Source organism: Puntigrus tetrazona, chromosome 24 (assembly GCF_018831695.1).
Source record: "Puntigrus tetrazona isolate hp1 chromosome 24, ASM1883169v1, whole genome shotgun sequence".
Classification (NCBI taxonomy): Eukaryota; Metazoa; Chordata; class Actinopteri; order Cypriniformes; family Cyprinidae; genus Puntigrus; species Puntigrus tetrazona.
In genome coordinates this window covers 9,785,754-9,799,126 of record NC_056722.1, presented here as the reverse complement: position 1 = coordinate 9,799,126, position 13,373 = coordinate 9,785,754, and positions in this window count along the sequence as shown.

Here is a 13,373-nt window from a genome sequence, read left to right as displayed (position 1 = left end):
GGCTTCGGCTATTTTTGTGCTCTCGTAGTCAGTTCAGAGGAACAGTGAGCAGTTGTCAGCACAAAGTCAGAAGTCTAGACCATAGGCACTTAGTGCACTTTCATTTGTTTAATACTCTTTTGCTTTATAGGCTGTTCCTCTGAATGTCTGACAAAATCCCCTGCTGCGCGATATGTCACATTCTCAGGAAAATGTGTGACCCTTTCAATAATTTCACCACATGGATTGTTGATTCCTATGGCACATATGTCACTCTTAGTGTTCTTCTTGCCAAAAAGTCAGCGAACACAGCGTGAAAGCTTTTAGTATTCTGAGTACACAGTTTGAATCATAGGCACTAAGAGGTCACAAACAAAAACTAATAAATTACCTGTGGGGTTATTCCTGTGTTCACTTTTAAATAATAATAATAATAATAATAATAATAATAATAATAATAAAGTGAGTCTGCTTTTTAGATTTTCATCTAAGGCCACTTTTACACTGCAGGTCTTGATGCCCAATTCTGATTCGTAGACAAATTAGTGTTGACCTGATTTTATTCACAACCTTAGGTTTTTCAGTGATGTACAAAGGAATCTCTTTGATCTGTCTGCTTCTACGACAGACGCAGATGCTTGTTTCCAATTCACGTCAGGTTTATTTTCACATATGAGACCGAATCCAATCTGGGAACCTCAGAATCCATGTACTTTTTTTTCCTGCGTTCACATTTATGGGTCATATCCAATGTATGTCACATGGGAGAGAGGAAAAAAAAAATCAGAATTGGGTCACTTGAACCATGAAAAGTAAATATGGCAAAATGACAAAGGCCACAGAATTTGATATTTCATTTAGATTTTCAGAAGAGATCTCAACAATATTTGTCATCTGTCATTTAAAACCGAACTATGTATTCTATATCTATTTTTATCTTTATTTTATATTACACCAGTTGTTCCCATTTTTTTTCTCCAGATCTCAGTAGGGTCATAATAAGGTCATAATAAGACCACCAATCTACCCAGTTTCTTCAAAATTTGTGAGAATTTGCATTAACCTTGCAACTTAACCTTGGCAAAGTGGCAAAGTTTTTTGAATGAATGAGTTTCTCTATTTCAGTGTACTGTATACTGTTTAAATTTTGTACCAGATCTTAACACCCTCAAGCACCCCTGTGTAACGGGTCTTGCACAAAAGCTGTACATCTGTTCATCGATTTCTCCTTTATGTGTTACGTGACAAGTCTGGCTATGATAGAGTTAAAACTACTCCGGCCAAGAAAAACAATGAGGCCTTCAGCAAAAAGCATTAATTGAATTAATGATATATAATCAGCAAACTCTATTTACATTTAATGTATTTAAGGGACATTAGCTGTTTTGCCAACAGCAGAATATCCAATGTAAATTACTCAGCAGTGAATGTACTATAGTTGTAAGAGAATGACTAAGCACACAAGAGAAAATATGATTCAATTTACCAGACGTCTCTCTTTGGATTTTTTTTTTTTACACATCCCTCACGGTGCTATATAAATGAATAGCCCTAAATAAAAAAAAAGTGAACTGCCTCTAACAGAGAACGTCTGCAGCCAGTCTTAGAAAGAGGGGATTATGGATTATGCGGCGCCTTGCTCCATATCCACTATGAAGTCTGCTGGGATGTGTGCCCACTGGACGACGACATGAATCAAATGGCTAACAGGTCAAAACAGCCCTGTAGCCTCAACATCCCAATTAAAACCAGACAACACACTAAACTCGGGATCATGGTGTGCTGTGGTAATGCATTTGACCTTACTTGCAACATTTGGCGGCCACTTAGTAATACCACAGGACAAAATCCTGGCCTGTAGTGAAGCACAGATTGAGACTCGCCATGAGGAACAATTACAATAGCCTATGTACCGACGAGGGCTAGAAATGAAGTCCTTATTAGTATATACTGTACCACTGGTCTCAGTGGAAAATAATAATACCTGTACAGCTTAGGCACCAGCCACATGATGACTCATCCACACATTCTGCATCTCAGCAGGGTAACTGGTCTGCCTCTGTTTAGCTTTAGGACTTGCTATTCTCAATAATTTTGAACTTGTATCATGGTAGTGATGTAAGATGTTCCATTTTACCTTGGGTTGAATTGCTTGGTATGAACTGGTTGCTTCTACCCAGGTTTCAATATATTTTATTTGGACCAGCTCTGATTTATACTGGTGTCATCAATAAGAGTACTAGTGAGAAGTTTGCCATCATAGCTAGGGTAATGACTCTAGGAGAAGGCGCTAAAAATGGAATGGATCACCATTCATCAGCACAGCCGCATCTCATTCGGCAATCCAAGGCAGCACGTGAGACACGTGAAGTCAATATTGCCTTGTCACTCATGCCATAATATTCTGAGCACACCTCTCTTCAGGAGACCTCTTGTCTTCTATGCATGTACAATTTACAATGGTGTCTTTGCTGGTTTAGAAAGGAGTAGGTAAGCTAGGCAGCCCTGGTTAAATCTAGAGTTACATCAAAGAATGACTGCTACTGGATGCCTGTCAACTCGGACTGAACCAGCTTGCTTCCTTGGGTCCAAACAACAAGAAAAGAAGATTGTTAGACGGCACAGTAATAGGTTCTAGAAAAAGGCTTGAAGAGAGGAATAAAGTATCTCCAAATGTCTTTTTCTCAATGGACCTATGTCTTCACCACGTGCATGCAAACTAGTGTCCTTACAGGTCCAAGTAACATCTTGACTGTGTGTGACCATTGCTGCAACAGCTTGAGGCTGTCTACACTGGAAGCAAATGTTTCAAATCTGTGTCAGAAATAATGCATTAATGTGGAGTACGCCAGAATTTTTTCTGTTTAAATGAAATGTAACTTATGTCACAATGCACAAAGTAAGTGCATCTCAGAAACAAACCTGCCAAGACTTGCTTCCCCAGTGCAGGAAAAAAAAATGCATCGCCAGGGTCATCATGTCCTTTTCTTTCCCAGAATTTGGGAGGCAGTCACTATAAAGAAGCCACTGCGTCTATGCAACTTTTGGATCAGGAGGGGAGTGTGGATGACTGCCAGGCCTTGTCACTCTTTTTCCCACACCTTCAGTCACGATGATTTTCCTTTCTTTTGGACACCACATCCCATCTGAACACTTTATTTCCCATATAAATGTTTTCTGATCCTTTTCCTTTAAAATAAGAAGCTCTTCCAGGCCTAATGCCACGATCGCTGTGAATGTCTCTGCATTGAATATGAGTCATTGCTAAGATGCAAACATATAACTGCTCATTGAAGGCATATTCTGCTGAGAAAACCAAGCAAAAATAAATGCACTGCACTAAAATATCAACATTGTACATAAGTGGTAAGAAAATTGCTTTCATACAAATGGATGTAGGTCCTTTGTTTGAGTTCAGAAAATAGTTTTTTACATTCGGTGTGAAAATTCTGACGCTAAACAGACTTGAGCAAGACAGAAACAAAAATAGCAAGACTTATTGCTGATCTAATGTTTAATCAAAGAGGAACGAGAACATCCATCTGCTAATTCCTTCAAGTAAACACAATGAGTTCAATGATGTTTTAATCGCAAAGTAGGTGCATTTCACGGACGCATTCAACCCCTTTGAAAAACCCACTCAATGTAATGGATCTGGAGATTAGAAGGATTTGTGATTCAGTTCCTCCTTTGTCTTCTCAGATCCAAAGATATTCTTTTTAAACTCTTGCAGCTTCCGATGTTGAATAATAATTATTTCTCCATCAAAAAGACTTGCCCTACAGAAAATCCCTAGTAAAACAAATCCTTGTTTTTCATGACTCTGAGAAGAACACTTTCAAACGGAAACCTGACAATAAGCTGAGCAGAACACTAATCATCTCAAAGAGCAGGGAAGAATGGCAGAACAAACAAAAACCAACACAATAGCACGTGCTACAAAAACACTTTCCGAATTAGAGTACCTTTACGCTTTCTCTAAACAACCACTCTGTTTTTCAAAGCAGGAAGCTTGTGGCCCAGATGTTTCTGACTTAAGATCCATCTTCTTCAGAGGAAAGATTGACGCTTGTCTGTGCTTGCGTCCTGGTGCCTTTTAATTAATTTACAGCTTACTCTCCCATTTTAACTCTGGCTACTTACTCTCTCTCTCTCTCTCTCACCCTGCTTGCATCCTCTCACAGTGGAAGGTGTGTGGAACTCGTTCATGATTGCCGAAAGGCTAACCACAATCCCCCACTGCAGGAGAAAAGCTTCCTCCTACTTCTTATGACAGAACACAGCTCCACTTGCACTTCACACTTCATTACCCTCAGTAATACTTTGGCACAATGATGTATGGTACTATTCAAATTCATAAGAGTAGCTCTTGGCAGAAAAGCCTTCAAAACTTCTAAAGTACTGGGATTAAAGTTTACAAACATACTTAAACGACATACTTTTTTCTTTCTTCTTCTTCTTCTTTGTACATCTTATGATTACTCATAATAAAAGTTCCTGATTTTTATTTGAATTTAGGACAGTAAATTAAATCTGTGAAGTACTTCAAATGCAGAGGCCAAGTAATTTGTCCTCTCAATTCAATCAATCCATGTTAGTACACACTTTATAACATCTCTGCAGTTCTCTTCATTTTTGTTTTTTTCTGCTGGTGTTGAGAATTAAACCTGAAACCTTTGTGTTTCATACCTCCTAACCATTAGACCAAAATGCCAAGATCAGATTTAGAATTGTTCGATTTAACGCACCGCCCTCTGTCACCCAGATTAGTCACATATGTGGCAAAAATAATTAGATTCGGGCCACAATCTGCTGCAGTATGAATAGTGACTTGCAAATAAAGCAACTATTGCAACACATTAGGTCATACATTAGCTTTGCCCCGAGCTCCACAAAAAATGTGATAAATAGCATTTATATACCTTTTAGACATTAGAGCTCATTTACAATGACCTAACACATGACTCTTAATTACTTTTTGATATCAGAGCAGAGGAGAGGTGAAGCGATTGTTCTGATGACTGAACATTATCATTGCTGGTCTCCTAATCCTTCAAGCAGATAGCGTTGCACACAGGACACCTGTCAGTGGAACAAATTAAATCTGTTACCAAGGAAACTTGATACCACTTATTGTTGCTTTTTATTGCTGCAACTTGTGGTAATTGAGGCTTATCGTTAATTTTTATGTTCAGTGGACTAGCATTTCTTAGAACTGCCAAGTAAATGAAGAAATTATTGTAATGCGCGTCTCTATATATCTGCGTACTTACAGCCGAATAACAAATGTCTTTTTATCATCATTTCAGAATATTTCTTTTCTTCTATCATCAGCTGAAGGTTTTGTAAACCTTCTCAAATCATCATGACAATATTTCGCTACCTGCATGACCCGCCTCATAAAGATCAGTGAATAAATATCTTGCTGCATTTAAATTATTGATGCTTTATCAGTCGAGATTTGGATATGGAGAACGTCACTGCTCAGATATCATCAATGCAGTGGAGGATGGGAACGAATTTCATTTATTTATTCATTGCTTCCTGCAGATTCCTCAAATAAATCAATTTGCCAAGGTTTAATGGTCAGAAAAGTGGTGTGAGATGAAGTTCAACATTTGCTATGAAGTGTATCTAAGATCGTTTTAAAGGGGCATATTGTGAGAAACTGAATTTCTATAAAAAAAAAGACAACTTTTCCTTGAAAAGTTATTTTAATGACCTCAAGTAAACTTTGCAAAGGATGACTCTTATTCAAGGCTATAACAATGCTAGACCTAAGTGCTACTTACTTCATGCAAAAAGACTGTGTTTTATCACCAGACAGTGTTTTTATTATGTTCACCCTGAATCCCTGTTAAGCTCTCGAACACGGAATCCTTCTTGCATTGTGAGCGTATGTTGCATTAGCATATCTCTAATTAAAGTAGGCAAAGGTGGAGCCGACGATCAAAGACTGTTGGTTCTCGCTTCTGTTTAGTATTGCCTGCTCATTATTGTAATGCAGCCTCTGATTACAGCTATTTGTGTGCCTCCATCAATCTGAGGAAAGCCAATTTGCCTTTTCAATCCTGTGATGAGCAAAAGTTAAATCTAAAACAAAACTATAAACACGCGGTTGGGAGATGTCACGTTTTTCAGCTGGACCATGTAATTGCCCTTTACCCTTGTTAACATACTTACGGTGCTCTTTAACTATCAAAATGTCTGGAAAGGGAACAGCATCTTATAATCATCATCTTTTCTTCCTGTCTTGTTTTTAAAAGGAGACTGACAAAAAGGTAAAGCATTACAGAGTGCTTTACTCTAGAGTGGTAATATTAATGAGGCACATCATTTTAGTGTACTGCTTTAATAAAACAATAACAAAAATTTTAAATATTGTAGTTACAAAAGAAAATTGTTCAAAGTCAAGAGCCAGTGTGCCTATTTAGGCTGTTTACATGAAAACATATTTATATAATACTATACAGGTTAAAATATACAGAAAAATAATATATATTACAAGTCAAAAGAATTGATAAGTGATAGCAAAGATTTATATTGTTAGAAAAAAAAAAATGTGTATGTGTATATATATATATATATATATATATATATATATATATATATATATATATATATATATATATATATATATATATACATATATGTGTGTGTGTGTGTGTGTGTCATCACAACATTGCCAACATTTATAATTCTAAAAATGAAGCATATTAGAATGATTTCTACTTTAGACTGAATAAATAAATGATGAAAATGAAGCTTTTGCAAGCTCTGTAGTCTGATTACGATTTACAGCAACTTTTTGAAGTAAGCTTATTAGTGTATTATTACCAAATATACACAGTCTTACAAGGACTTTGAATGTAACTCACTTAATTAGAATTTAGAGTATGAAATATCCTACAATGACTCGTTTCATATTTTAATAACTGCTCGTTTCATATGAGAATTGTGACCTGGCCATCCTCAAACTGTCTAACCGTGGTTTATTTAACTTTAAGGCTATGGAAAATGCGACCTCACAATATCATCAGATCATTACTAACCGTTTCATGTCATGTTCTAAAATCCCTGTCGAGCGCAACCTCATTCATCAAACCCATATTATTTTCACAGACACAGTGGGTGGTCACCATATCAAATCACCCAGCAATATGGAAACAAGACGCATATCGCAACCGAAGAACACCCTGATTAAAAATTCATTAATTGCACCACCCGTAGACACACTACCCACGAGTAGCCAGACAGAAGAGCGACGACTGGCGCGCTTCTAGCCAATGGATGATATGGGAGATGTTTGCAAATGAAAGCCTACGATCGCCCTTCGCCCTCCCAGCAAATATCATCGACCGATACAACATAACTGATTGTGGCAGAGCTCAACCGAGGGCGCATTTGATAATGGCTTTCATGCTATCATTTGCGCGAGAGAAATTGTTTTCTCAACCCTGGATCGGTGTTATGCAGATGAGGCCATTATCTACCCATTTGAGCTCGTGGTCTACCTGCCTGTTTGATGGAGTTGTCACGACCGCTCAGCATAGATCCTCGCCTGGAGACCCTCTCCGCCCGCGACCGGATAGAGGTCGTTTTTGTTTATGGCAGCAGAATAAATAAGCTTGATGAGATGAGTTTGTTGATGGATGGTATAGAACGTCTTTGTGCCTAATGCATTGATTCTCTCCAGCAGACCAGATTAGGATGTCAGGCACCAAGGCTGGTTCCCCTTGTCTACCCTTAATGTAATCTACTATTGATCAGGTGATATAGCAGTGCAAATATAACCTCTCTGTATTAATATAATTCTTTCCTCTGTTCAGCAAAAGCCCAAAATGAAGGAGCGTCCATGCGTGTCAGGCAGGCTCTGTAAATAAGCAACTGTTGTCCGGATCCGATCCTCGGTTGCAGTATTGACCAAGAGGATCGCAGGCTTGCGGTCATGCTTCGAGTAATGATGTGATGAATCGTCTCTCCTTGGAGTTTAAGAGCGTAACGACAGAAAGATAGTCCACTAGTGGTCCCTGTGTGGATTAGAAGCGGAAAGAGAGTGAAAGTACATTTCGGAACAAATAAAAAGTAAAAGCATCAGAATGTACTGCTTCCCCGTTCTCAGAATATACAGGCATTTTTATCATAATTGGGAGATAAACAGTGTCTTGCCTGCACTTGAAGGTGAGAAGTAAATATTTTAATTAACAGATATCAACTTGCTTCCCCAGTTGATTAATCACACTACAATCAAACAACTTGTTTTTCCGTAGTGTAATCTAATCTAATTAAATACACCCTAACAAAACTAAAAAATCTGAACATTTGGATAAAATAGTGCTAAAATTTGTTATCATTCGGTTAAATTAGTTGGCATATTTAAGGTTTCAAGATTTTGGATATCCCTTTTTATTTAGAATTAAACATTACATTAAATAGTTTATTGTTATATAAAACAAGGTGTTCCTTGTTTTATTAAAATATTTTTGACATTATGACAATGGGATTATTATATCACATAAGATATGGGCATAAGATGGGCATAGGTTTTACTAAGAGACATATGATAAAACACAACAGATTCCTCATTAAATTCATTACATTGAATTTAGGCTTTTTTTAGATAACATTCTGATTTAACTTTAAACATAGCTTATTATCCCTCATCTTTTTAAACTAAATATTAGGTTAGGGTTGGGGTTAGGTTGTTTTAAACTTGAGGAACATGTCTGATTTGTGAATAAAGTGATTCCTGATTAATAAACCTGTTGAATCAGTTCAGAATTAGCACTGAACAATCTGGATCTGTTAAAAGAACACGCCATAATCATGCAACTTCACTGCTGCTGTAGCAGCTTCAATTGATATAAATTGCTTAGAAAGTCCTTAGAACTTGTCTCAGTGAATAGGAAAAGTGTAGAATACACCATGCATTATTTATATTGTCACAATAACCTATTTTAACAATAATGGTGATTTGACTGAAATTAGTGTGGTCAGCACTTTCTAACAAATATAGGGACTATATTTACATTTTAATAAAAACAAATGGTCAGTGAAAGGACTTAACCTTCAGAAAATGCTGATTATCTAGAAAAAGAGGTCAAACTAATATAACAATGTTTTATTTTTCATTTGTTGCATGTGAGGTTTTGCAAACTGGGAAAATAACTCGACATGCCTGAAATCAGTTTTAAACAGTATTTTGTGTGATTTTCGTATTTTATATCTATAAATATCAGACGATCATCAAATTAAAAAGATTAATTAACCTTTTTACACCCATTGTAATGGGAATTTTCCTCTTAGGATTTTACTAATAAACGAATAAATTATACGAATGACATAATTGCTCGCACATTAAAAGAACTATGCATTTGATAGTTTTTGTTCTTACTGTAATAACTAGCTAAATGCAGTCAGTAAAATGCAAGGCAACACTTTAGATAACACTTGTTAACTACTAGCGATGACTTTTCCTCAATTATTTTTTTTAATTTGTTGCTCATTATTAGTTAGTAAGTCAGTTGGGATATAGAATATGGTCATATAGAACAAGGCACTGATATATGCTTAATAAATGCCTAATATGCTAGTAATATGCAAGTAATATGCATGCTAATAAGCAACTAATAGATGGAACTGTCAAAATAAAATGTTAATGCAAATATTTGAAAGTCCATGTTTATATTTGATATAATAGATATATAGTTGTACATTAAAAGAAGTTCATGAATAGTATTTGACTAGTTTTGAATTCAGAAACCAGTGTATGGCCACATACAGATATTTGAAAGTATATTTTAAGCTAGTTTAATTTTTATATTAGACGAAAAACTAATTTTTATGGTAATGGGAACCTTTTACTGTGTTCATGAAAAGGCTATATTATGCAGTCCTTTTTGTAGCCTTTTGTTATTATTTTTATTTTTTAGAATCTATTATCTACATTTAGATTAGTTTTTAAAGTATCCTTCCTTCACCTTGAGCTGATGAAAACATCCCCATTCCGGTGGCAGTGATAATGACTGAGCAATAGATAATTAACTGCATGTTTCTTAGGCACTGTTCATTATTTCGGTCCTCGTCCCTCTGGGGAATATGTTCGTGCATCCCATATGCATGAAAGATAACAGACAGTGCTGAAATTCTATAAAGAGGGATAAGACATTATTCCCAGCTCAATTTGGGGTCAGGAAGTACTTATGGTTAGGATCAGGCAATTTAGACCACCCTTGAGAAGTCATAAGATGGGATATGCATAACAGGAAATGTTTTTTTTTTTTTCCATTTGCGCTGGAATTAACGTCAAAAGCATTTTTGATGTATGCTAATGTTGATTTTAATCAGTTCCCTAGGGCACTGTGTCAATCAGGATGATAAATATATGAAAAAAAATGCTAACTTTGATGATAGAGCAAAGTTTCCTAACACCTCACGCTTCCCTTTGCCCTGTCTTTCATTTGAACAGATATCCCGCTATGATCAAAAGTCTCAGACACCGCAGCATTCAGCTTCCTCTCAAAACGTAATTGAGGTGTTTTTGGAAAATTGCAAACCTTTTGAGTTTTTGCATCAGTCTAGTTCACTGCAATAAGTTTTGGGGTCGCTGCATAGTAAGCAGACAGTGGTAAGAGGTTGGCTGGAGGCAAAGTGATGAAAATGGTGCATTGATTTCCTTTCGCTGGAAAAAATGTTAGTAGATGTAAATAGCTTGAAACACTTATGCTCAGACAAATCTGTTTTTCAGTACACAGTAAGCACTAAAAGAAAGAAAAAACCGCCTTTGATGCAAATCGCTGCTGTTTGGTTGGATGGATCCATACAGATATAGATAGACAGATATATGGATGCGTGGTTGGATAACGAGATAGATAGATAGATAGATAGATAGATAGATAGATAGATAGATAGATAGATAGATAGATATAGATGAATGGGTGATATATATGGATATAATGTTGATAGATGGTTGTATAGAAAGATGGATGGATGAATGCAATGAATGGAACCTGAATAGATGTATATGGACGTATGTATTGTTTTGATGGGTGGATGGATGGATGGATCAATACTGCATAGATGGATACATACAGATAGATAGATAGATAGATGGATGAATCGATGACGGTGGATAGATGGATGCATAGATGGAGCGGATACTGTATAGCTAAAACAAACAGACAGATAGATGGATGGATGGATAGACAGAGCGGACTCAGATATTTCAGCAACCTTAACCTTAGTTATCTCATAGACTATTAGAATAAATCTGTAAATAAATAGGAATTCCATAAATAGAATAAATCTGTAATTCAGGTCACTCAAAAAAGAACACAATCTCTAAACATAAATCATGCATTTATTGAAATCATAAATCATGCATTTATTTATTTGAATATCTGAGCCATTTGGTTCACACATATTATGCATTCATGCTGTGCCTCATTCTGCGTATTTGTGGGGTTATTTGTTTATAACTGACATTCATTCAAATGAAAAGTAATATACACGTCATTATAATTAATATTTCATTTAGTTTCTTGGGAGACTATACTGGACTTTGTACCAACTTAGTTATTCATTATAGATTCAGGCACTGTTTGATTTCTGCATGAAATAAGTTTGCTCCACTTTATGTTTCCACAGCTAGAATAAACACGAGCCATCAATAAAACACTGGCTAAAAAGCGAGTGCAAGTATTTTATTTTATTAAATAGTTATTCTCATGCTAATGACAGAAGTGCAATTATTAATAATTAAGTACCTTTTCTAACCTTTTCCATTCAAAACAGAAGAAGCAAATTCATGCAAGTGCAGTTACAACAGTCAGCACCAAATCATGCCTACTAAGAGCGAAGCGGGAGCTCCTAGTGTCGAAGACATCTAGACAAAAAATACAACAAAATGGGGCAGACTGCAGTTCCTTACATTACTATAATATGAACTGATTTAATCAGTTTATGGCATGTCTAATACAAACAGCGCAACTGTCAGAACTACAAAGACAAATAAACGCATGCTATTTGGAAGCCACGGTCAAAGCGATATCAGAATTAAATAATGCAAAGTCCAACTAAACATACCTGGTGTAACTGTCTATGACGGATATTTTTCAACTAAAACATTCTGTCACAGTATAGATTACCATTAATAATTCATTAAAGATGGAATCAACTCATTACAGACTTCTTCTAGAAAGCCCCTGTTCAACGGTTTTACCACCCACTGAAGGTAATGGAAGAAATTAGAGCTGTACAGCAGGAGAGACTCGTTCGAATGAGAAACAGAAAACATATTAAGAAAAAGTGTCTTCGCAAAAGTCAGAAGATATTCCCTTTGAGGACTCTTACTGCAAATGTTCCTCTGGGTAATACCGCAGTACTACGGTATGCGCTTACAATTCGTCACAAAAGAGCCTGGAAGAATTAAACGCACAATAGCTTTCCATTCGTTGTACACTTCACAAGACATATTACAGATATTCATTAGTATAATTATGACAAGCGGTTTATCATATGGCTCCAGAAGAAAATGATCAGTCCGTCGGCGGTAATAATAGCCGTGTCAATACAAAAATGAGGTACACATCCAGCTTAATTATCAGTTTTATGGTACCACGTTATTGCCATCGACAGGCAGCTTCAATTATTCTCCAAACAATCTGTTTTGTAAGTCTGGATAAAAAATTAAAATACTAAAAATTAGGAAAATGTCGGTTCTGGCAGTTACAGAAAGAATTGTCTTCTCAATGAAGGGCCTAAAAGTGAAAAAACCTTCATCATTTTCTCCATACAATTAGTGATCATGATCGGTGTTGTTTTGTTCTGCTGGAAAAGAAGAGTCATGCCAGTTTGAATTATTACTTGTTTTTGTTTTTAAGCACAAAATGTTAAATAGAGAATAAACATCAGTTTAAAGTAAACCTTTCTGATAAACCATGTACTTTATCAACAAATTATTTGAGGAAGAGAAAGCGAAAAGAGCGCATTTAACGAAAAATAACTAAATTTAATGTCAACATGGCTCTGTGCTCGGAGGGATCAAAATCAGTTTTAATGAAATACATCCAAGTCGCTGCTAGTACACTGGAGCTCTCTTCTTGATAAATAAATCCTCTGTTAAGGACGCCTCTTGTAAGTGCTTGACGATGTTTGAGTCACACAAGAATTGCGTCAGGACATGGATGAGATTTAGAATGACGATAATAAAGTCTAAATATACACAGCGTGGCATCTAGCCACAGAACAGAGCCCATCTAGAATATCTAACGGACATTCTCATAGTCACGTTTTAAAACCATGAATAATTATCCATGTCGTTGTTCTGGTTATTTCATCGCTGGAAATATCTTTTGAAAGAAGCAATTCTGTTTCCAAAATGTTCCTAATTGACG